At 49.4% G+C, this 24,230-nt stretch overlaps 1 protein-coding gene across 4 annotated transcripts in view; it reads right to left on the bottom strand.

Moving 5' to 3' along the window:
* Window positions 1-13,306, bottom strand: part of KCNJ1 (potassium inwardly rectifying channel subfamily J member 1) — a 31,004-nt gene extending 17,698 nt beyond the window's left edge. For 2 of the 4 annotated variants that reach the window (XM_059930057.1, XM_059930056.1), the window contains exon 1: window positions 12,536-12,763. The gene's annotated coding sequence lies outside the window, so the exon portion shown is untranslated. Of the gene's footprint in view, window positions 1-12,535 lie in introns of all 4 variants that reach the window. The other 2 variants (XR_009504536.1, XM_059930059.1) reach the window with 2 other exon arrangements.
* Between the last annotated feature and the right edge of the window lie 10,924 nt (window positions 13,307-24,230).

The raw sequence follows: 24,230 nt of genomic DNA, 5'->3' as shown, positions 1-24,230 counted from the left end.
CTCATCCCTACATCCAATCCATCAGCAAGTCTTCTCTGCTCTTCCTACAAAGTATATTCAGAAGCTCTTTGTCCCCTTGGCTCCATCTCCATCACTGCCACTGCTGTCCAAACCACCATCACTCCTGCTTTAGCTGCAGAAATCACCTGCTCACTCATGTCTCTGCTGTCTCTCTCTCCTCACCCTGACACACTCACCAGGTCAGAGGCAGGTATTTCTCGTGTAAATCAGATCGTGTTGCTGCCTGGCGGAAGCCTTCCTTGGCATCCCCTCGTCCTAACCACCACAAGGTCCTGTATAACCCGGGCTCTGCCCAGACCTACCTCATGTCACTGTGCTTCCACCAACGGTGCTGCTCAGACCACGTGCCACACTGCCCCTGCCCTGGTCTTTCGCACCTGCTGTTCCCTCCTTTGGGGCTGTCCTGGCTCCTTTCCGTCCGTCAGGACTCAGTTCCGTGGTCACCTCCTCTGAGGGCCGATCAGCATCCAATCCCAGGTAGCACCGTGGCCTCAGTCAACCCCGCTGCTCTCATCTCATCAATATCAGATGTCATCTCATTTATCTGCCTATTTATTATGTGCTCACTTCTTGTCTAGCTCCCCTCTAGTAGAATATATCCACTCCACGAAAGCAGCCTGTCTTGCTTTCCTCTGAATTCTCAGCTCCCAGATCCACCATTAGAGAAACTCTACAAATAGTTCTCGAAAGAGTAAAAGTTCGTGCCCTCCTCTGGCTGGAAGTGCACAAGCGCGGGGACGTGGTGTGATCTGTTCACAACTTTATATCCAGCGCCACCCATTGGACTCCATTGCCCCTCTAGAGAGAGAGAAGAGAGAGAGAGAGAGAGAAAGAAAGAGAGAGAGAAGCTATTTTCCTCCAAGATGCAGCTGAACATGATTTTTACTTGTTCATGCAACTAATGACGAAGTAAACATCCAGTGATGGTATGAAAACAACTCGTGGTGAATTCATAAATGCCAAGTCTAAGAGGTGACAGGGAGATAGTGCATGCTCCTATCACATGCATTTGTGGGCATTTTCCCCCCTAATCTTTTAAAGCTAAGTTTAGGTTTTCTACAATGTGCAGTGGCACATAAACTTCATGTATTTTGAACTCAATATTGTGCATGGAAATGTGTGTAAGAAATAGATGTGTTTCTGAGTGTTCGTTTCCATGATCAAAAAACTACCCATTTTGGAGACTACCCTGGAAGTTGTGTGATTAAGACTTTGTGCTCCCAATGCAGGGGGCGTGGGTTCCATCCCTGGTCGGGGAACTAAGATCCTGTATGCCACATGGCGTGGCCAAAAAAAAAAAAAAAAAATTTTTTTACCGTTTATTTTTAGCGTTTATTCACTTGGTCAAGGGTTTTAAAGTTTTTAAAAGTGTAGAAGCAGCTGAAATATATTCAAAGTTCAGAGACTCTGACGAAAATGTGAATGAGATAGATCCAATGAAGTGCAAGGCTCAGGGAGTCTGGGTGATGGAGAGGACGGTAGGGAGCCCTGGCCAGCAAGAGCAGCTGGAAATGAGGGGACACTTGACCAAGCAGGGGTACCCAGAGGAAAACCCCCGCTCCGAGGGAACAAGCAATACAGTGGTGAGTCCTGAAATAAAGGACACAGGAAAGGGCTTCCCTGGTGGCGCAGCGGTTGAGAATCTGCCTGCCAATGCAGGGGACATGGGTTCGAGCCCTGGTCTGGGAAGATCCCACATGCCGCGGAGCGACTAGGCCCGTGAGCCACAATTACTGAGCCTGCGCGTCTGGAGCTTGTGCTCCGCAACAAGAGAGGCCACGACAGTGAGAGGCCCGCGCACCGCGATGAAGAGTGGCCCCCGCTTGCCGCAACTAGAGAAAGCCCTCGCATAGAAATGAAGACCCAACACAGCCAAAAATAAAATATAAATAAATAAAAATTAAAAAAAAAAAAGGACACAGGAGAATGGCTGTTAAAGAAGTCACCTACACACCACCATGTTTGCTTGTTTGTTTTAATTAAAGTGTAGTTGATTTGCAGTATCATGTTAGTTTCAGGTGTACAGCAAAGTGATTCAGTTGTACATATATATGTATATATCTAAATATTTTATTCTTTTCCATTATAGGTTATTACAAGGTATTGAATACAGTTCCTTCTGCTATATGGTAGGTCCTTGTTGTTTAACTATTTTGTATATAGGAGTGTGTATCTGTTAATCCCAACCGCCTAATTTATCCCTCCCCCCACTTCCCCTTTGGTAACCATAAGTTTGTTTTCTACATCTGCACATCACCATGTTTTATGGACAGTTAACCATTGTCAGAAAGCTATCTGTCTCTCTGGCTGCAGTTAGTGTTTGTTGAATGAGTGAACTGATGAATGAATGAAGAATGGGTAGCGGGTCAATCATCCCATGTTATCTGAAGAGAAAAGGAGATAAGATGGACAAAAGTAACTGGCGATTAATGAAAGTTCCATCAGGGACTTCCCTGATGGCGCAGTGGTTAAGACTCCGCCCTCCCAATGCAGGGGACCCGGGTTCGATCCCTTGTCAGGGAACTAGATCCCACATGCATGCCGCAACCAAGGAACACGACTGCTGCAACTAAGACCTCGCACAAAGAAGGAAGGAAGGAAGAGAGAGAGAGAGAGACAGAAAGAAAGAAAGGAAGAAAGAAACAAAGAAAGAAAGAAAGAAAGAAAGAAAGTTCTATCAAGCTTTCTTGAATCTAGTTTAATGTGAGGGTAGTTTTTCCTCTAACCCACAGATCAACAATAGCGAACATTTATGTTCTGGGCACTCTCCATGTGTAAACTCTACAGTTACAGCTGCTCTATGACTTACACAGTATCATCATTATTCCCAGGGTATAGAGGAGAAAATCAGAGATCAGAGAAGCTAAGTTATTGACCCATGTTCCCGGAGCTAGGAAGTTAAAATTCAGCCTACTGTAGCTTCCTCTGGTGGGATATGTGTCCGCCTTCTGCTTAGTTATTGGAAGAAACTCATTAAAATGCATCCCTTCCAATGTGACTTTCTTTGGCACAGACGGAAGGCGGGCGGTGTGTCCCCTAAAAGATCCCCTTCCAGCCAGGCAGAGCACCTCTCACACGTGGCTGGAGGAACGCTGCAGGGTTTGATTTTGCTTTACAGGATTGGGGCGGAAGGGTTGAAATCATGGCGGAGGAAAAAGAATGAACTCTTATTGCATGTCTGCACATGCCAGAGACTGTGTTGCGGGCTTTGCAGAAATTAGTCCATTCAATCCTCACAGCGACCCCATGAAGTAGGTATAATTATCTCTATTTTACAAGGAAGGGCACTGAGGTATGGAGAGGTTAAATAGCTCAGATGAGGCAGAGCTGGGATGGGAACCCAAGTCTTCTTGGATCCTTCTACCAGAAGTTCCATAAAGATTGAATCAATTCTGGTCTAGGGTCAGGGAGGAAAGGCAGGAAGGCCTTGGGGAAAGACAGGCCCTCCTCTGTTTCCCTCTTTCTTTCCTTGCTTGCTTGCTCTTTCTTTGCTTGTTCCTTCCTTGTTTTCCTTCTGTCAATAAATATTTACTGAGAGTCTATCACATGCCCAGCTCCGTGCTGCGAGCTGGGGATAGAGCAGGAACAAGATTGGTACTCAGGGAGGTGGAGAGAACAGGACAGATAACAAAAAGGAACCAAATAAACAGGGTAATTATAGATGGCGATAAGGGCTGAGAAAGCCATGGCAACAAGGGGTGACCTTGACAAGTGGCAGTGAGTAGAGGGCACCAGGAGCTAAAGATGGTGGGGGGAAGCAATGCCACCATGAGAGAGGGCAGGTCCTCCCCCAGGCCCGAGGCGAGCCGAACTCGGCCTCCTCCCAAGCCGCACCTGCTGGCTCCTACCCAGGGCGTTGCTCAGAGAGTTTTAGCACTTCAGGCAGACCTAGGAAACCTGCCCTGCCTGCACCCCCAGATGGGCACAAAGCCAGCTGCAGTCTTCCCATTTGTCAGATGACAATAATGACATATCTACCTCCCGAGGCCATCATACAAATTAAATGACGGAGCGTTTGGGAGAGTTCAGGCGAATGAGTGACACACTAGAGAAAAGTGAGCTGGACTCGTAGCAAGAGGGAGTTCAGTTAGACACAAGGAAGAACTTTCTGATGGAAAGGATGATATGATGCACAGCAGGTTTCCAATGAAGAATCTTATCTATATTGACCATTTAAAATAGAAGCAATAGGGTTAGCAGATGTAAGCTATTATATATAGGATGCATAAACAACAAGGTCCTACTGTATAGCACAGGGAACTATATTCAATATCCTGGGATAAACCATCATGGAAAAGAATACGGAAAAACGAATGTATATATATGTATAACTGAATCACTTTGTTGTACAGCAGAAATTAACACAACATTGTAAATCCCCTATACTTCAATTTAAAAAATTAAAATAAAAATAATTTTTTAAAAGTTAAAAAATAAAATAGAAGTGATAACTATCTGTCTCAGATAAGTGCCTGACCCTCCATAGGCTTCGTTGTGTGGAGTGAATAAATGTAGAAACGGATGAATTTTTAAATGCAGGAAGAGGCAGCTTAAAGAACTCAAGAAGTCTCTTTGCTAGTTCTAAGTCAGGGATTCCAGAAGCTTCTCTCTGAACAAAAGTGAAGGCACCGCCCATTGGACCCCATGCACACAGGACCCTGGAGACCAGCTGACCCAGCTCCTGCGACTGCGCCCCTCCCCATCCCTCCCCGCACCTGCGCTGCAATCCCACTGCACACCCTGCCCGGGATTACTCTCATTAACTCCGGGGCAGGGACCAGGGAGCGTCCACAGTGCACAGGCAAAACCGGCATCTTTCTGTGGGTGTCGTGCCTTCTCTCCATCCCCCATCACAGCCGGGCCTGGAAATGGCTCAGCATCTGGTCGCTAGTCACCAGATGCATGGCGTTTACTGTGTCTGTCTTGGGAGCTTGGCCTGCCTGCGGTCTGGCTGCTGGAGTCCCTGCAGCCCCTCACCCACAGGGCTAAGCCGGCAGAGGCAGGACCCGCTGCACCGCCAGCTTCCGCCCAGGCTCTGTCACGAGTAAAGCAGGCGGCCGAGGGGATTAAAGAGGCCTGCTTCCCCAAGCAGCTCTGTCTGGTAGCTGCAGGTGGGGACCAGGGATCAGGCAGGGGATGGGGACAGAACAAGAGTACAAGTAAGGAGTCAGCAGGGAGAGGAGGGGAGGCTTGGAAGAGACGGGGCCTTGACCCCTTGGTTGCCAGGGTTATGGTACCTCTGGGGTCTCTGGGGCCTGGGCAGGAAGGAAGCTTCCAGGCGGCTGGTTTATGGGGTGCTTCCAGGCGGCCTGAAGAAAGGCTTAGCCAGGGGAGGTGGCCGGAAGTGTCAGTCCCAGGTCCACACTTAAGCTAAGAATCAGATACCTGCCCCTTCGAGCCACCAAAGGCAGTGGGATCGCTGGAGACTCACCTCCTTGCTGCCAGAACACAAGACCAAGAGTGAGGGGCTCATGGTTGCTCCCTCCAGGACCTGGGGTGGGAAAAGACTTCAAGTCCACCCTGCCTGTGGGCAGGCAGCCCCTGAACCCCTCTCCCAGAGAGACGGACGCTGGTTCCCTGTCTGTATAAGGAACGTCTCCCTCTGAAACCCATTCCTGCCTCTCAGCACCCAGATTCCCCCTGATACCTAACCCACATCCTCAGGCTGAGATTTGCATCTACTCTCCTCTTGCCTTCAGCAGGTATGAGAAAACCAGCCCTTCCCGTGTTAGGGAGCAATTTTAGCCCACATCCCTCGGCAACCTTTTCAAATGACAGCCTGTTTCTCAGCTTCCCTTCACTGTCACTAGAGTCAACTCCCGGGAAGGAATTTGCCCACTTCATGCCCTGAGTGACGAATCTCTCCGCTCACATGGCTCCAGGCACAAGCCTGGCCTGGGCCCCCTTCACTACCCTCCCCACACCCCCCTCTCACTGTCACCAGGTCCTTAAAGAAACATCCTTGTCTGTAGAAATCCAAAACTTCAAACAGCACCACAGGCCAAAGGAAATCATGTATTAATAAAAAGGTGAATAAAATCCAAATCTTGGACACAGTTCTCTCCACTTCTCAGCTGGACTCCTTCCCCAGGGGACTCCATCCTGTCCGTGTCTTGACAGCGGTGAGCGCCCGCACCGCCTGAAGGAAACCCCGTGCTCTCACCCACGATGGTTTTGGATAAAGGAACGCAAGAGCCCCAGACTCTACAGGGATGCTCGGAATGGTCCAGGTAAGCAGTCTGAGTTAAGATCTCTCAGAGCTGCCCTCTCCTCTCCATCAAAGGGGATGGAGCAGTTGGGAGAGGGGACCAGCCTTCTCTCCTCGACACCCCTCCCGCCCATCCCACTGGGGCCACTCTGGGAGCAGACTGGGTGGGAGGGGAGAGCCCAGCCCCATCGGGTAGAATGTGCCCCTCCCAAGCCTCTCTCATTCCCACCTGTCTGTCCTCCCAGGGGCCCGAAATTTCTGCAAGGTAGGGACAGGGACCTCCCACTTTGGAAAGCCCAGCACAGCGTGGGTTTCCCCAGAGGTCTTCCGGGTGATCCCCTGACCACTCCTGTGACTTCTCTCTGAATCCGATTCCTGCCCTCTCCACCCCATGCATAGTTCATCAGCGGTCCAACCCCTCAGAACCTCTGAATCCCCTGATTCCCGACACGGTTGATTGCCTTCCAGCACAAGACAGGGATTACTCTTATCTCTCCCAACATCTTATCAGTGACTCGGACCCCAAAAGGCCACATTTCGGGGAGTCTTTGCCCATGAGAATCTAGGAACAGTTATTCATAGTTTCCAAGCTCTGTCAAGCTCCTCAAGGACAAATGGCAGATCTGGATGGAGCCAGAAAGCTCCCGAGCGTTTAATCAAGGGCAGCGAAGCATGAGTCTTCCCCGAGGGTAGTCACCTGAGAGAGCTGTGGTGGTTCCTGCTGCAAAGACGTATTAACCTGTTGCTTTCAACCGTGTTGTGTTGCATATTTAAATCTGCTGCCTGGGGATACGGTGGCACATTTATACCCCCTGGTAGATGCAATTCCTGAACCTGAGCTAAAAAACATTGGTGTTTGTGCAATTGGAAGAGAGGGAAGGCCATGGATGGACATTGGAAAATTCTGAATACATGGAAATTTCTGGCTTGTATATTTCAGAGTATTCAAAAAGAATGTTCTCTTAAAGCCTAAATGGGTCACCTGCCTCTATGAATGTTTACAAGGCTGAATAACTGCAGGTCGGAACCTGGGCAGACACATGCCCACCGGGGCAGACCACACACTGGGGAACCGATTTAGGGAAGAAACAACAGGCTTCCTTGAGTGAGGAAGTTACAGATCCAAAGCCCTGTTGGGTGAATTCAGGTTTCTGCTTTACCTGGGGACACTGGAAAGTCTTGGACCCTTCTAGCCCTTAGTTTCTTCTTTCCTACGATGAGTGAGCGAGGGTTCTAATGAACCCTTAGAATGATTGTTTAAAATTAGTTGTGCACACTACTATATATAAAATAATCAACAAGGACCTACTGTATATAGCACAGGGAACTCCACTCAATACTCGGTAATAACCTATATGGGAAAAGAATCTGAAAAATAGTAGATATATGTATATGTATAACTGAATCACACATGAAACTAACACAACATTGTGAATCAACTATACTACTCCAATATAAAATTAAAATCTTGTAAAAATCTGCCAAAAAAAGAATTCGTTTCAATGCTCTGTTTTTTAATGGGATGGTATTGGGTTAAGTTTTATATTAACAGCTAAAGCCCTTAGTTAGAGTTTTCGAGAAGGAACTACTTGGGGTAGAACATCTTTGGATTCTCAGCAGTCTTGAAGTTGCCCATTGTCTGCATTATTCTTGGTTCCTTTGTGCTGTTTTTCAAACAGACCCAGGGAGTTTCAGGGGCGAGGGCATCGCTCCCTTTGTCTGCTCGTGCATTCTGACAAGGCAGCAGCGAGGATGGGGAAAGTTCTCTGAACATCCTTCATAACAAAGCCAGCGAGGATGGCTTAGGATCATTCCATCTGGAGCAGAGAATGGACTTTTCTGAGCCCCTTGACCTTAGGTTATTTTTTGCTTATTGCTGACTTTTCTAGGTCTACCTCCTATATATCTCCCCAGGAATTTTTCTTTCATCTTTTTTCTTTTTTTGAAGTTGTTTGTTTTTATTCTGTTTTGTTTCTCCCATTTCCATACACACTCCCTGCTTGTTCATGAAGATTATGAACTACATAATCAAGCTAACCACTTCTGCTGTCTGGAGCAGAGCTAATATTACTCATGAATCATATATAATCCAGGAGACAGAACAGACTGGGAAGGTCTGGTCGTTTTTTCTTTACTTTTGGCTTTAGCCTAAGTCATCACTGCCCTGTACTTTCTTTTCTCAACCTACGAAATTTTAATGATTTTATTGACCTTGAGATGAAGGTAGATGGATGGTCCCTTGGAGCTGTCTCTTGACCCCCTTATCAGGCTGACCATCACCTCCACCTCTGAAGATGCCGAGCTGATGTGGGGAAAAGAGACAGAGGGAAGCAGAGTCTTTAAAACTAATTAATATATTCAACTATCCTCAATTAATTATTGGGCACACTTTGATTTCTGTGCCAATAAATTCATTCGGCTGTGACTTGAACTTGCAACACGATACATATTCTGGCATATTCTTCTTCTCGGGCCTGACAGAAACTAAACTGGAACACTTTGAGTCCTGTCTGGATCCCAGGAGTTACTTCAGGTCCAGGGAGAAAAGTCCTAGGGGCACCCGAAGTTGGCTAGTCTGACATGAGTCTATCCTCACTTAAATCCCAGCGGGCTGCTTTTTCCAGATCCTCTGAACTGTGAGATCTCACTATCCGGGACTTGTCACCCGCCTGCCAAGTGGAAGGAGGAGGGATATATGGTGGATGCTGGGGTCAGATAGACACGGGTCTGAATCCCAGCTCTGTCGCTCTCTGCCTGTGGGACCCGCCCAGAGCGTCTCAGATGCTGTGACTGGACAGGGGTCACGTGGACCCAGATGCTGTCCCCTCGCCCTGGGGTGGGGCTGGAGTGAGTGACCAGGCCTGAGATGGCAGCCTCTCCACTGACCCCGGCAAGGGGTGATTGTCTTATCAACGTCATCCTATTCCGTGTGGCCCCCTAGAAAAAACTCAGGAGACACGGACTTAAGCTCCCTTCCCTTTGTCCCTGTCATCTTTACCTCCCTGCAAAATGGGGCTGAAAAGAGCACCTACCCGAGACGTGGATGGACCTGGAGTCTGTCATACAGAGTGCAGTAAGCCAGAAAGAGAAAAACAAGCATGTATGTGGAATCTAGAAAAATAGTACGGATGAACCTATTTGCAGGGCAGGAATAGAAACGTAGACGTAGAGAACGGACATGTGGACACAGAGGGGGGAAGGAGAGGGTGGGACGAATTGGGAGATTAGGTTTGACATAAATACATTACCACGTGTAAAATAGATAGCTAGTGGGAACCTGCTGTAGAGCACAGGGAGCTCAGCTCGGTGCTCTGTGACAACCTAGATGGGTGGGATAAGGGGGTGGGAAGGAGGTCCAAGAGGGAGGGGATATAGGTATGTACGTAGCTGATTCACTTCATTACACAGCAGAAACTAACACAACATTGTAAAGTAATTTTACTCCAATAAAAAAAAAAGAAAAGAAAAAGAAAGATTATTCTATATTTAAAAAAAAAGAAAAAAAGAAAAGAGCACCTACTCATAGGAATGACCCACAAGGAAGATTCAGCTCAGTATCTGCTCAATGTGAGTAGGGAATACTTTGGGGCAATTAATTGTACTTGTAACGGTACTTGTAACCGGTACTTGTAACGGTGACAAGGGCCTCTAAAGCTCAGCAATTCTGTTATTATTTCTGATATTGTCTCCACTTTAAGCTCCACCGCCGGGAAAGACACATTTTCTGCCCTGCCTCCTAAGGGGTGACACTGGGGCTCAGCAGAGATCCAGGGCGACACATCATCTAGGCCGGGTGATCGAGGAGAGAAGGAGAAAGAGATACTCCTTCACCGCAGACAGGCAGGCACTTACTTCAGTGACGGAGGAAAGCAAATGACCGGAGGCTACATTTCTGAGGAGGGGGCCCCTGCAAGGCCAGCCCTCTGCCCTACACAGCACCGGCCTCCTGTAACATCCGGGCCCATTAACTCATTTCTCTGGGCCCAGGAAGCCGTGGTGGGTGCGTGAGGCTCAGTGTAGAGAAAACGCTCTTTTCCATTCAAAGTTTGCTCATCGTTTGGACTTTGGGGAAGTTTCCAGAATGAGACCAGCCAACCCCCAGTTTCCCGTGTCAGGGCTATGCTACATCCTCACAACCAGTCTGTCCTAGATCTCGGGTGTTCTGCCTTTTAGTAATTTCCTAACAGGTTTCCTGGCAATGGTCGTACCCCAGCTCAACCCACTTTGCACTTTGCAGACAGAGCAGCCTTTCTAAATTGTACATATGACCTCACGTGGCCTCCCACTACCTTCAAGATACCGCCACGCTCCTGGGCATCGCGCACGAGGTCCCTCGTGGTGAGCTCTCCCGCCGCAGCTCCGTCCTTCTTCTCCCCTCCCCGTCCACCCACCCCAGCCGTGCCAGCTCCTTATTCCCTGCATATGCCATGTTCTCTCTTGCCTCTGCGGTTTTGTAAATGCTATTTCCTTGCTCTGGAATGCCCTTCCTCCTGTCTCCAGCGGCCCCATCCTGCCCACCCAGCGAGCTGAGGGTCACAGTTCCACGAGGAGGCCTTCCATAGGCAAACTGGGCAGTCCCTCCCATGCAGGCAACGATTACATCACGACTGCGCTGCGGCATTTATCCTGCTGGAGTGGAACAGTCTACCTCCGTGTGCACAACCCACCCCCCCCAAGACTGTAACTTCCATGCGGACAGGGGCTGTGCAGTAATTTCCCGGGACTTCAGAGAGTTCCCAGAAGACAGTGGGTGCTCATTATAAGCTTGTTGCAAGGCAAATGGGGAAAAAAAACCTGTATGCCTAATAATAATATTAATGGAAAGGGCAATAATGCAGAGAAGAACGCAGTGGTCACGATTAGCATCTTAAATTGTAGAACCAGGAGGAGCGAAATTTGGATCAACCTCAGGACATATAAGCAATCCCAGTGAGAACTGTAAGCGGAGGAATTCAGAAGCATTCGTTCCACGGAAGCCACATGCCAGGTAAGAGGCAAAGCACGTGATCAAAGCTGAATCTTTGGAAAATCACTGAGCTGTGAAAAGGTCCAGGGTAGATTTGTAACCCAGCACAGAAAAAATGAATTGCTGGGAAAAGGAAAAAAGACATGCCTGAGAAATCCTGAGTCTCAACTCTGCAGAGTGTTTCTTGGCAATGACAGCATCTTATGTATTTGGGAAAAAATCACGGAAAACCAAAGCCACCAACAGCATCAAAGCTCCAAGAACCATTCACAAATCATGTGCTCCCTGTGCTGATTTGCGAATTCAGCCCTGCACCTGAGCTGACTTGATGTCCTTCTTACCCAGGAGAAAAGCCATCTTCGTGCCTTATGTATTCAAAAAAATCTTTTCTGATGGTTCGCACCTTCCCAGACACTCCACTCCACTGTGTTTTGAAAAGCTGAAGCTAACTTAGTGGGGATACATTTTCACAAAACAGGGCAGATTAAGACAACTCAAGCGCTAAGTGTATGACTGAAGGGCACCTGCCAGTGGGCTGGGTAAGTCCTTGTTGACAATGGTGTCCTTCCCATCACGATGCTTGGCTTCATTTTGTTCGCCCAACTACAGAAAAAAGCAAACACAATTTTCCTAAAGCTTGCCAATCGCAAAAGACAGACATCTTTTGAGCAACTATGCATAGCATCTATACGACATGGATGTTTGGAGAAGGGGGCTCCACGCCTGTTCATTCTCGGGCTCGTACGAAGCGGAACACGGGGAACACTGCCATTCACTGTGCAGAGCATCTGTCAAAGCTGTACTTAGGGAGCTGAACAAACAGTGAGGAGTCCAGATGCATCCACTCGGAATCACGCAGCATTGCGTCAGATGAAGGAAAGGCATTTTGGTGCAGGTAAGCAAAGAGTCTTACTAACGCACTCCACCCAGTCGAGCCTTCAGCGTTTTCCACAGTGGACCTCACTAGCACCCTTACCCTCTACCTGAATGACGGCAAAGGCAGAGAGAGGTCTGCCCTTGCAGGAGCTGAAGCCATCAGGGACAGAAGCCCACGCACGTCTGTCTCCACCACCACGAGGAGAAGGTGGTGGCACCAGGCGTGATGCTCAGGGCTATGGAATGGCCAAGGGTGGCCAGGAGGAAGCTCATGGCTCGTCATCCACATGCAACCAAAAGATACAGAGCATCACGCAAGGGAGTTAAAAGCACACTTTTATCCCCTGGGAACAGTGGACAGTCTGTCTAGATTTGAGGTGGGGAAAAGAAGGCTAAATTTCCACCAGAATTAACTCCTTTCTCATTAACTCCCCAAAGGAGCAGTGTGGCTTTTCTCCCCTTACCTCATGGATTGCCAGCGTGAACACAGACACAAAAGCCCAGTTTCTTGGTCCCCGAGAAAGCAGCCGGGTCCTTGATGTGAGCGAGTCCTTGCACCTTTGGTTCAAGAGTTGGGATGGCCCAGGTGACGGGGCCCGGGGCCCTGTTCGTTTTTATGAGTCTGTGGGTCAGCTCAGAGTGGCTGCCAACTCATCTGTATGCAACGGCTCTCAGAGAACACAGTTTACTTAGAACCGGTTCCAATAAGAGGAGGCGTGGCAGGTAAGTGGGCCGGATACAGCAGAGGTGTTGAGCCGCCAGGGCTAATTACGAGGGATTTGTTTATGGACCCGTGCTGGAACCAGTGTGTACCTGCTGAGGGTCCCAGCCAAATGCATGCGTGAAGGCTGGATGCTCCCGGATGGGGGCACCGGGGTCCCCGAGGAGCCCTTCCAAAATGTCTCCTGCTCAGGGACGCTCCTCAGTGACCACAGGTCAGGCTGGCCTGACCTTCCCTCGGCCATTATCTGCCACCCTGGTCCCCGTTCAGTGCAGCTCTGCAGCCGAGACTTTACAGAAGAGCCCTGTAAAGGCAAAGAAGCCCTGCGGCACAAGCGTCTCACTGGGGGTAAGGTCCTAGCTGCTCTCACTCAAGGTCTGCCGTGGGTAGTGAGGGGATGGATGGAATGGACTTGGCACGTACTTGGCATTGAGTGAAGGCTCGGGAAATCAACACACCCCAGTATCTGCTTTCTTTCCCCCTTCCAACCCCACCCCACCCCTTAGGGTCATCTCCCTCTGGTTCATACTTGGTGTCTTACGCCCTCTTGGGCTGTTCTGGTGTCAGGGTTCCTCCCTGTCCTAGTGGCCTCTGTGGACCCTCACTCATTTCACTGCTAGTCACCACTGGAGCGTCCGAAAACAGTTCCCCTAGTAAGCTGTCACTGTGTGCTCGTGGAGTAGCGGTCGGGTGGCCGCGCGGGGCTGGAGGGTGAATGCAGGCACCCTTCACCTTCACCTTCTTGCCGGTCTCCACTCAGCACCTCACGAGATGATCTTAAGTATCAGATTTCACTCCAGTCTAAGTGACTCAAAGAACAGGAGAAGCTGCAGAGCTGGACTGTAGTTTGGAGGCCACGTTCCAGTGATTCTGACACAGGAATACCAGGAGAAGGTATACATTTTGATTTTCGTAAAGACGATAAAATAGAAACTGATAATTACATGAGGAAAGGAAATTGTGTTTTCAAACCTGTATAAGTATCATCAGTTTTATAATAGAGCAAAAAGAATAGAGTAGGTGTAAGTAAAAGAACTTATAGGAGCATTTCCCATATGAAGTTTGATTGTAGGAGACCTATTCTAGGGCGCAGCAGTGCCACGGGAAACAGAACAAGAGGAGAGTTCCAAAGCTTGTGCTAAATACGACTTCTTCCCTTCACAGAAGGTCCCCTGTGGGCAAGCAGTCCCTGCCCCCTCTCCCTAGGCTCAGCCCTCTCTCCAAAGTTACCTCCTTTCTCAATCCCCCACTGTGTGGTCCTCCACCTACCTTCCCTGGCATCCCTACCCCACCCGGGGGATAACCTCCCACCCCAGGTTCCTCCTCCCCACCCCTGAGCAGCACATCGCCCCAAGTCTGGCTGTGGGGAGCATAGGAATGCAGCCTGCAGACGCCCAGTGCAGGGAGAGTGGGCGACCGGGGGCCCTAGCAGCTGCGCCTCATAAAGGCTGAGCACAGGACACACCCAGGGAGCTGGTGATGGAGAGGGGGCTCCTACAGAGCAGCCGTGGCTGGAGAACTCCCCTATGGCCCCTGGAACCTTCCTTAGACTCCAGGGCAGCCTCGGGTGCTTCCACCTCCCCTCCCTCTCTCCTGGGCTGTTCAGACAGGACGGGAGCTGTCAGGGCCACTGCAGGGCGGGCACCCGGTTCACACAGGGCAATCCAGGAAGAGGGCTCTCATCTTCAATTTCAGAGCAGGGGCCCGAAGAGCCACGGTGGGTCTCTGGGCCAGTGTGAGCCGCAGATGTGCCTTTCATTCTCCAATCAGCCTCCAGACAACTGGAAAGCATTAATTCTCGGAGCCAGCACAGAACAGACCCAAAATGAGGAAAATAAACATTTTCTTAAGCGCCTCATTCATTTGCAAGTCAGGTCCCTCGCAGGATGGAGCCAGGCGTCTCATTATTATGGAGACCAGGTAGTTATCTTACCTCTGTCCTCCCTCTCCTTGCCCCCCAATTCAGAACGGCCCCTGGGGACCATCTGGGAATAAGAAAGAGGCTGTTGCTAAGCAACAGGGAGGGCAGGGCGGCTGCTTCTCCCAGCTCCAGGAGCCTTGGTTATAAGGTGCCAGTGAAGGCGCTTGATCTGATAGAACGCTGCATCTTGCATGAAACCAACATGATTCGTTTTCTCAGTCTCTCCTCCTACCCACGGTCTTCATGGAGAAATTCTGCTCCTGTTCCACCGTCCGTTGCTTCTCCCACCTTTGCGGTCACAGGGACAATCCTCCTGGGCCTGGCAGCCTGTGACAGTAAGCAGAGTGCCTTTTCCCCCGGGCTTTGCCTTGGTCCCGCTGCGCTGACCCCGCTGGTGTTCACAGGCGTTTATTCCTCAGACACAGCCAGGAGCCCCAACCTCTGCACCTGAGCTGGGGGACCAGAGTCGACGGACTGGTTTTCTTTTTCTTTTCTTTAAAGACAATTGGAACATTTCAAAGATATTATCCCATTCATGACTAATATTCCAACGGGAGCAATTTGGATAAACAGTCGGTCTTTAGAGGTGCCCGTCTGGCTAGGGGATGTGCGGCATTCCACTCACACAACAAAGGGCAGCTCACAGCGAGTTCGGCAAGGCTGGGACCAGGTGCAGAGCACACAGTAGGGAAGGCAGGCAGGCCTTGCAAAACGGAGCCAGTTCTGGGTCCCAGGGGTGGGTATGCGATGAATAGCAGGTGAGAGCAGCAAATCACAGCAACGCTGCCAAGGCGAATTCTCCCTGGTCTGCGCGGAGCAAGGGGAAACCTGACCCGGGGTGGGCTCCCAGTCCGTGCCGTGTCACTTCACGTCATCCTAACAACCTTTGGGGAAGTGTTGTTTTAATCAACACACAGATAAAGAGGGAAAGACTCGTCTCTGGGGACACACTGAGTATGTGACCAGGCGGAGGTTAAATTCACGCCTATATGAGAAGCTCAGGCCCTGACAACCACTGCCTTGTTGAGACGATCGACCACGAGGCGGACACAGTTTCCCGTAGGGGGAAACAGAGGTGCAAGTCTTTGTCCTGCCTCTGCTCTGGTTAGTTAAAAAGCAGTTCTAACTGCACACTTTGGGTAGAGCATATATTCTTGGCAAAGCACTGAACTCATCATTTTGGGAATCAGGAAAGGAAATTTTAAAGAATTGTAAGATGAAAATGCAGTAGATGAAACAAATGTTTATTTTTGCTCCCTCCTGAACTCAACAAAAATGGGGGAAAAGGAATTTTAAAAGGTGAAAATCCACAAAGACAAAGAGCACAGGAAAGGGAACAACAGTGGTCAAGAGAGTTGTACAAAATTCAAGACGCTGGAGAATATATGAACAGGGTAGAGCAGCAAGGGCTGAACACAAGTACCCACCGAGGGACAAGTCAGCCGGCATCTAGGGGCAAGCTGAGCTCTCAAAGCCCAGGGCGTGGGAGCCCAGGCACCCCTGGAGGCAGTGCTCATGTTGGGGCGGAAGACAGGAAAACCGGTTGAAATTCCTTATCAGGAACAAAATCCCCACTCCTAGGATTTGAGAAAGCCAGGGAGAGTGTGGACTGGGGTTCTTCAAATGTAGCTGAGGATGGGGGTGAAGCTCTGTACTGGAGACAGAAGGGGGATTGTGGGGAAATCTTCGCACTGAGTGGGAGACCATGAGTCCCTTCCTGCACACGTTCTTTTTGCAAAACAAGCATATGGACATGTTATTCTAACACAGAGTTGAAATCTACTTTTCTAGCCACTAATCTACAAGCTGTCTCCCCTCTGCACATAAGGGGAGAGATCTCCTGTGACCCAGGCCACCGCCTTCCTACAGATGTGAGCTGTGTCCTCTGGTTTAGGAAGGGCAGCAAAGGTGATTCCATGACAAGCGAACACATGGCCCCTCAGACAGGCCTCCAGTTCCTAAATGGGGAAAGACAGAGGGACTCATTGCGGGAACGTGTTCTTTCATCTTTGTGCCTCGATTTTTTCGGAGAACAAGTGTCTGGTGAAAGAGATGTGGTACAGTCTGAACATGTTTGCTTCAGAGGGGAACTAGGTAATCCCACTGAGGTGACAAAAAGGAAAGAACACCGTTATAAGGGCTTCACAATGGAAAGGTTTTGAGAAATCTGTGTGCAAGAGATGAAATGCTTCCCTCTGAAACATTTACTGCCTTTGAAGATGGTAGTGCATCCATGGCTCTGTGAGAAATTCCAGGTCAAGGGACATTTAAAAAAAAAAAATAGGATTGAACAAAGGGAGGATTTTGATGATTCCGTTTAATTCACTAAAATCTTGTCGAGGGCCTTCCTGTAAAAGCCACAGCGCCAGGCACTTGGGGAAGTTACAACATGAATAAAACATGGTCCCTGCCCTTCAAGAGTTTAATGCTTTGTAGGGGAGAAGACATCAGAGACACAATAAGGCATAAATTCATGGGAAGTGTCATGAATAAATGGAAGAAGAGGTTATTTCTGGCTGGAGGAATTGGGGGAGCCTCATATAGATGGTGATGTATAGCTGGATGCTATCAGGAGGGTAGAATTACACTCACTCCTTGGAGTCTGCAGCTAGTTACTTGGCAACTAGCTGGTGGAAGGTGGGAAGTGGATGAAGGGGAAGTAGCTTGGAGGCTGGAGAACAACAGTGAGTTTGGAGCACTTGGAGGACTCGAGGGGAGACACGTCGGTTTAAGAACAGACGTCTTGGCAGATGAGGCAGAAGAGGGGCAGATGGGGACAAGATGGCAGAGGGAGAGGCTGTGCTTGGATTTGACCTTTTTCCATGTTTCCATGGGAGTCACCTGGCTCTAGGGTGCAGGGACGGACACTCAGAATGCAAGAGCCATGGGTCTCAACGTAAGATGATGCTGAGAGTTCTTCTTTGTTTTGTATTTTCTATCTTGAGGAATTTTGCCATGTTTTATCCAGACTTTTGTATTTATGTATATTGCTGCCTATTTTGACATCTCTAGCACATTTCTGACAAATGTAAAATGTTTCCTCCTCTAAGACATAGTGGGGACACATCCTGGAAACCCAAATCTCACACACAGAGTCTCACTCGTGTTCCTTGTAGAGCCCTGCCACTCATACCATTAAACGAGGAAGAAAAGATACCCAGAGGCTGCAGATTTGCCCTCGTTTCTGTTTCTGCCAGGCTTTCTAGAAAAGGCCACAGCCTTCAGCCGTGCCCCGAGGCCTTCTTGCCCCTCAGGAAAGCTCCCAAGAATAAATAGATGTTAGTTCCCCTGAAGCAAGTGCTACTTCAATACTCAGCAGCAATGTATTTTTCCACCTCCCAACCCTTGAGATACATAGAGCACAGCTGTAGGGGGTTCCTTCAGGTGGGTTCCCTGTAATGCCCAGGACTGGATTGTCCCTCCCCTGAGAATGGATGCCTCCCCAGGGCCGTGTGCTTTGAACCCTGTGGGTCCCCATGTCTTCCATCAGCAGGCTGGAGTCGGGGTCCCTGGTCCCATGGTGGAGGGGTTGCTCTGTGACAGCTGTTACTCGGGACGAGCCCAAGAGAGAGGTGTGGCAGGGAGCACTTGGGTAAAGGTAACACAGTAAGTCCCCTACATACGAACCTTCAGGTTGCAAACTTTCAAAGAGGCGAACATGTGTTCACATGTCCAATGACATAAGTTAGTTCACGTGTCTGGCATACATTTTCACGTGCGTGCATCCACTACAAGTGGTTGTGCTTTTGTGTACTTTACTGTACAGTACTGTGTAGAGTACAGTAGTACAGTATCTCTATTTCAAGCCCAGGATGTCGAGAAGCAAGTGTAAAAGCAACGGTGATGTAGCTGGTACTACTGTACTTTTCAAGATACTGTACTGTAAGATTAAAAACGTTTTATTTGTTGTGTTTGTTTGCTTTTTATGTATTATTTGTGTGAAAAGTATTATAAACCTATTACAGTACGGTACTCTATAGCCGACTGTGTTAGTTGGGTACCTAGGCTAACCTTGTTGGACTTACAAACGCGCTCTCAGAACGGAACTCGTTCGTATGTAGGGGACTTACTGTAATCTCTTCTGATCTGCAGTTCAAGGCACTTTGCTGTTTGGTCTTGTCTGTGTCTCTGTGAAGGAGGCAGAGATGTATCTTTCTAATCCTCATTTTAGAGAAGAGGACACAGAGGCTTAGCAAGATCAGTTCCCAGAGGGCCTCAAATGCCCTTCCTAAAGGGACCCAGGATAGACTGGGGTTGAGACCAGGCTCAGTTCCTATGTGAACTTGGCTGGCCCCGTATTTTTGATCACTAGACACCAGACCAGCAATCTGAAAGATGTTGTACCCCCATCTCCCGGGGCAGCTGCCTTCTTGGAATGGAAAGAGAGGTTCATAGATTCGCAAACCTCCCGCACTGAAAGGGAACCTAGAGGTCACCTCCTTGTTGCCCACATTTTCCAAGCTTCCTTCCTCAACCACTTCCACCCAGACTCTCCAGCCCGCCCGTAGTCTTCTTAAGAACCTGGCCCTTGGAACCCAGCTCTGCAGAGCTGCCCTCCAGCCAGCCCACGTGGGACAGGACCATCACCTCTGTCGTTCTAGATGTGATGCTCTTCTTTATTACCCTGGGTATAGCAAATAGAACATGGTCACAGTACAAAAAATCAGAGCAGGAATTAGGGGCAGGCTACCACACAGTATGTGCCGGGGACTTGTTCCTTTCAGTCTGCAGCTAGTTACTTGGAAAAAGCCAGTTGGGATTGTAAAATTTTTTTTTTTAAATAAATGTATTTATTTTGGCTGTGTTGGGTCTTCGTTTCTGTGCGAGGGCTTTCTCTAGTTGTGGCAAGTGGGGGCCACTCTTCACCGCGGTGCGCGGGCCTCTCACTATCGCGGCCTCTCCCGTTGCGGAGCACAGGCTCCAGACACGCAGGCTCAGTAGTTGTGGCTCACGGGCCCAGTTGCTCCGCAGCATGTGGGATCTTCCCAGACCAGGGCTCGAACCCGTGTTCCCTGCATTGGCAGGCGGATTCTCAACCACTGCACCACCAGGGAAGCCCTGTAAAAATTTTATTCTCTTTAATAACAATAATAATTCCACTAAAATTATACAAAGTACATTCAATACTTAAGAGTGGTGGGGCTGGGGAGAGGAGGAGAGGAAGCCAGTTTGGCCTGGAAAGTGATGCTCTTCTCAACGCCCCTCTGCACTCACAGGGTGATTTCTGGTGAGCTACAGCTGACTTTTGTTTTGTCTTCAAATGGAAATAATCCATTCATCCCCCCAGCCTGCACAGGAATGGCTCATTTGGGGTTGGCTTGCACAGACAATGAGTTCCGGGGAAGCGGAACTCAAATCCAAGACTAACTCCATGGCGCTGTGGAGGTGTAAATACCGAGCAAATCTCATCAACAGAATTCTCCCCCAGTGTCCTTCCTGTCTTTGAGGATCCAGGAACCGGGCAGAGAACACGGTAACCCTCAAGGAGGACCCCAGACTCCCTCTCCCAGCGCCTGGGGGAGACCGCCCTGGGCTTGATGGTGAAATTGCAAACGTAGGTTATAGAGAGCGCCCTCTTTATTTTTTTAAATTTCTTTCACATTTCTCTTCTTTTTGCAGTGTGTGCTTGTTTAATGGGAGAATTCCTGGAAGAAAACAAACCTGAGTAACTTACTATAAGCTTAAAAGAATAAGCATATAAAAATAAATCTTTGGAGATGATATCACTTATATGTGGAATCTAAAGAAAATGATACAAATGAACTTATTTACAAAACAGAAATAGACTCACAGACATAGAAAACAAACATGGCTACCAAAGGGGAGGGGAGGGGGAGATAAATTAGGAGTATCCAATTACCTTATACACACTACTATATATAAAACAGGTAAACAACAAAGACCTACTGTATAGTACAGGGAACTATACTCAATATGTTGTAATAACCTATAAGGGAAAAGAATCTGAAAGAGAATGTATATATGTGTGTATATTTATGTATACACACACATAGATACATATTAAATATATATAAAACTCAATCACTTTGCTGTACACCTGAAACTAACACATTAGTTTGTTAGTAAATTAACATACTTAGTAAATTAACTAAGTAAATTAACACAGTAAATTAACTATACTTCAATTTTAAAAAATCATAAAAAATAAATAAATCTTTGGGAAAGGATGAAATATATAGGTCATCCTAGCACTTGGGAGAGAGAGGTTGTCTCGTGGACTGAAGTGGTGAATACAAACAGGGCAGGAAGACAGCCCAAGGGGTCCGGGGGTGGCTTCACAGAAACCCTGCCCTGCGTTCTGAAGCCTCACCGCTTCCCTGGCTCCTGTCCCCAGGGGGCCGCAGGGAAGACAGGGCGCTGCCTCCAGGCTGTCTCCCTGGGCATCTCCACGAAGAATCCCAGACCCCAGTCAGCGGCCAAGTCTTTCTCCCCTAACTCGTGCAGTCTCTGGGGAACTTTTCTTGCCGCTTTTGTGCCTCAGCATGGCTTTCTCTCTCGCTGAACTGATGTTCCCAGGAAACGGGTTCCTCATCCCCCGAGTTCTCTGAGCTCCCAAGCTCCCAAGCTTAAAACCTTGTCCGAAGAATGAATGAACGACCGCAGTGGAGTTCCCTCCCCTTTGCCGGGCACAGCCTGCGAACACAGGATGCCTGTTCCCCTGCAAAGCCCTGCCATCCCACAAAAGACATTTACTTCTTGGAGTTCCCAGCTGGCACAGGCATCCTGTGGTTTTTCTTTGTTTGCTGCCCTGGCACCCAGTGGTGACATCATATCCACAGAGCAGCCTGTGCCTTCCTTCCCTCGGGGCCACTCAGACAGGGGTCCCTATTCTGCGCCATGCTATGGCCAAGTGAGCAGAGGAGGCAATTTTCATTTGGGGTAGGGGTGGGGACTTCTGTTTGCTGGAAAGCTACCGAGACAGCCTTGCCAGGACCCAGCCACACATCCATGGGGCCTGAGCGAAGGACGGGGCTGAGCGGTCCCTGCCACGCGGTGGTCATAATCATGCCTCCACTCTGAAGACCAAGGGCGGCTCCCTGGTCACGTAGTCTGGCCGATGCTTTTCTCTTAGAGCTACAATCCCTGTGGCAACCAACAGATTCTCAGAGGACCACCCGTAACGCCCTCAGGCATGCCCAGACTCACCGGAAGCCCACAGAGCATACAGGTCCAGCCAGGACAGCAGACCAGAGCAGGAAGGGATGGTGGATGCCTGCCCTTCACACTCGACTGTCTGGGGAGCAGGTGTGAGGTGGGGACATGGGTGGACGTAGGACCAGGGGGTCCTGCTGGGATCCTTTGGAAGGTAGAGGGAAGGGTGGCAGCAACACTGGCCTGTGGTTTTGTAGAGTTTCAGTTCAGTGTCTCGGACACTTGGTTCCAGATTCTCAGTTGCTCACACGTGTCCCCATAAAATCAAAAGTCAAGACAAGTAAGTTCACACGGTCCAAGCTAGTCACCCCTCTGTTCGTTGAATGCCCCGGGAAGCAGGGAGGGCTGGGCAGGGACCAGACGCCCCTCGAGCCGGTACTTGGCAGGCACTTTGGCCCAGGCTCGCGTATTTATGGTGGTCAGCTTCTCGACTCGGGCATGCAAACCCAGGCTCTGGAAATTGCCAACTTCTACAGTGACGAAGCACAGGTGCCCTGGGCCAGTCCAGTGACCTTGCAGTTGATGCCTTTGCAGCCAAGTTAGCCGATGTGACAATCATTTCCTACCACGGTGACCAGCCCTGCACCTCGTTGCTCAAAGATCCACCCACAAGGAATGCCCTGCGACAATCATCAGAACCCGCAGTGCCTACAGAACAAACCACGACGCCCAGGCCGTCCCAGAATATTAAGAACTTGGATTCCAGAGAGCAGGTCTCACTGGCCTTCCGGCCTGGGTCCCTGCTGTCTCTCGGGCCCCTCAGTGACTTTGGGTGCAAGGTCATGAAGATTTCATTCAGGGGGAGGAAACATGCTTTAGAATAAGGGCCTCAAGTTCAGGGCGACAGCCTCAGGGAGCTCGAGTTAGTAGGAAAAACACTGAACTTGCAGTCAGAAAAATCTGGGTTTGATGTGTGCCTTTGCCCCTTCGTGGCAGTGTCACATTGGGTTAGTTACATAACCTCTCTGAGTCTCAGCTTCCTCATCTGAAAAAGGACAAATAACACTTGCCTTACACGGTATTGTGTGACAGTGTCTTGTTATTGCTAAACGCTATATGAACATCACTTGCTGATTTATCATTATGCGGACTACCAAGGTCAAATAGAACCAGAGACTAGGAATCCTGGGTTTAGTTCTAAGTCCTGCACCAATGAATGCACAGCAGAGGCCACGCCGTGCTCCCCAGACTGTGACGTGGGAATAGAGTCAGCTGTCTCCAGTGGCCCCGGGGGGCTGCGTGGGCTGTGGAATTGGAGGTGCCGGGTGGCTGGGACACCGTTTGGAGACCGGAGAGCACACATAGGGCCTGACCTAGGCTTGGGGACCATGATGCAGGGCCGTTCCTACCTTCTTCCTGCGAAAGAATCCCGAGGGTGAACTCTGCTCTTTAAAAGGGTCTCAGCACTGCCTATAAAACAACCATCACAGTAGCCTCCCTTTTTCTGTCTGGTCCTTTGCAAAGCACTTTTGTGAACATGACCTTATGTGATCACTTAAACAAGGGAGAGTAGCTGCAGAGGAAGGTGGCCTCCTGCCTCCGTGTCCGGTTAACAGTCTTGTCCTTGTTACCCCAGCTGCCCTGGAGCAGAGGTGATACGGGCTATTCCCATCCCCGCCCCCGTCTGTGCAAGCCCCCTCCCGTCCTGACCTCACCCATCCTCCCGGCCCACTAAGCAGAAGCTGGGAGCGCCCTCCCCAGGTCTCCTCCGTTTGTCGCCTGGAAATCCTCAGCGGAGGAGAAAGATTCCACCCGCCACGCTCACCAACAGCCTTGGGGCTTGATTCCTTCCTTTACAAAAGGACACTGGGGCGAATAACAGCCCGGTTCTCTGGAGCTAAGGCGAAGTGAATTCTCTGGGAACAATTGCCCAGTGGGTATTTTCTGATGTCACTACAAAAGGAGGCAAGGTGGTCTTTTTCTGTGACCTCTAGAGCTCAACAACGACGTTATATGATTCTTCAATCCCCCAGCAGGTGTGTCCACCATCAGACAGATTTAGAGCATCTCATTCAGAACCCGCCATTTAATAAGTAACCATGTCCCCTGACCCAATACAATCTCTTATTACCAGAGCATCTGGGGAGGGTTTGAGCGGCTGTGGGCAGGGAGAGGGGAATACAAGGAGGAGAGAGTGTGAACCGCTCTAGAAAAATCCCAAGCCCTTGGGATCTTCATGCAGAGAGCGAGTTAATGTATCTGAATTTAAAAACATCCCCCCGTGCACTGTGAATCAGGCACCTTCTAGGGAAGGGCAAGCCTCATTCAACAGACTTCAACATTCCAGTCCATTGAACATGACCTGCCTTCTTGGTCAATAGCCAAGACCAATAATCACCTAGTC

The sequence above is a fragment of the Balaenoptera ricei genome, chromosome 8 (genome assembly GCF_028023285.1).
Source record: "Balaenoptera ricei isolate mBalRic1 chromosome 8, mBalRic1.hap2, whole genome shotgun sequence".
NCBI lineage: Eukaryota > Metazoa > Chordata > Mammalia > Artiodactyla > Balaenopteridae > Balaenoptera > Balaenoptera ricei.
The sequence above is the reverse complement of the archived record's forward strand: the minus strand, read 5'-3'. Positions and strand labels throughout refer to the sequence as shown.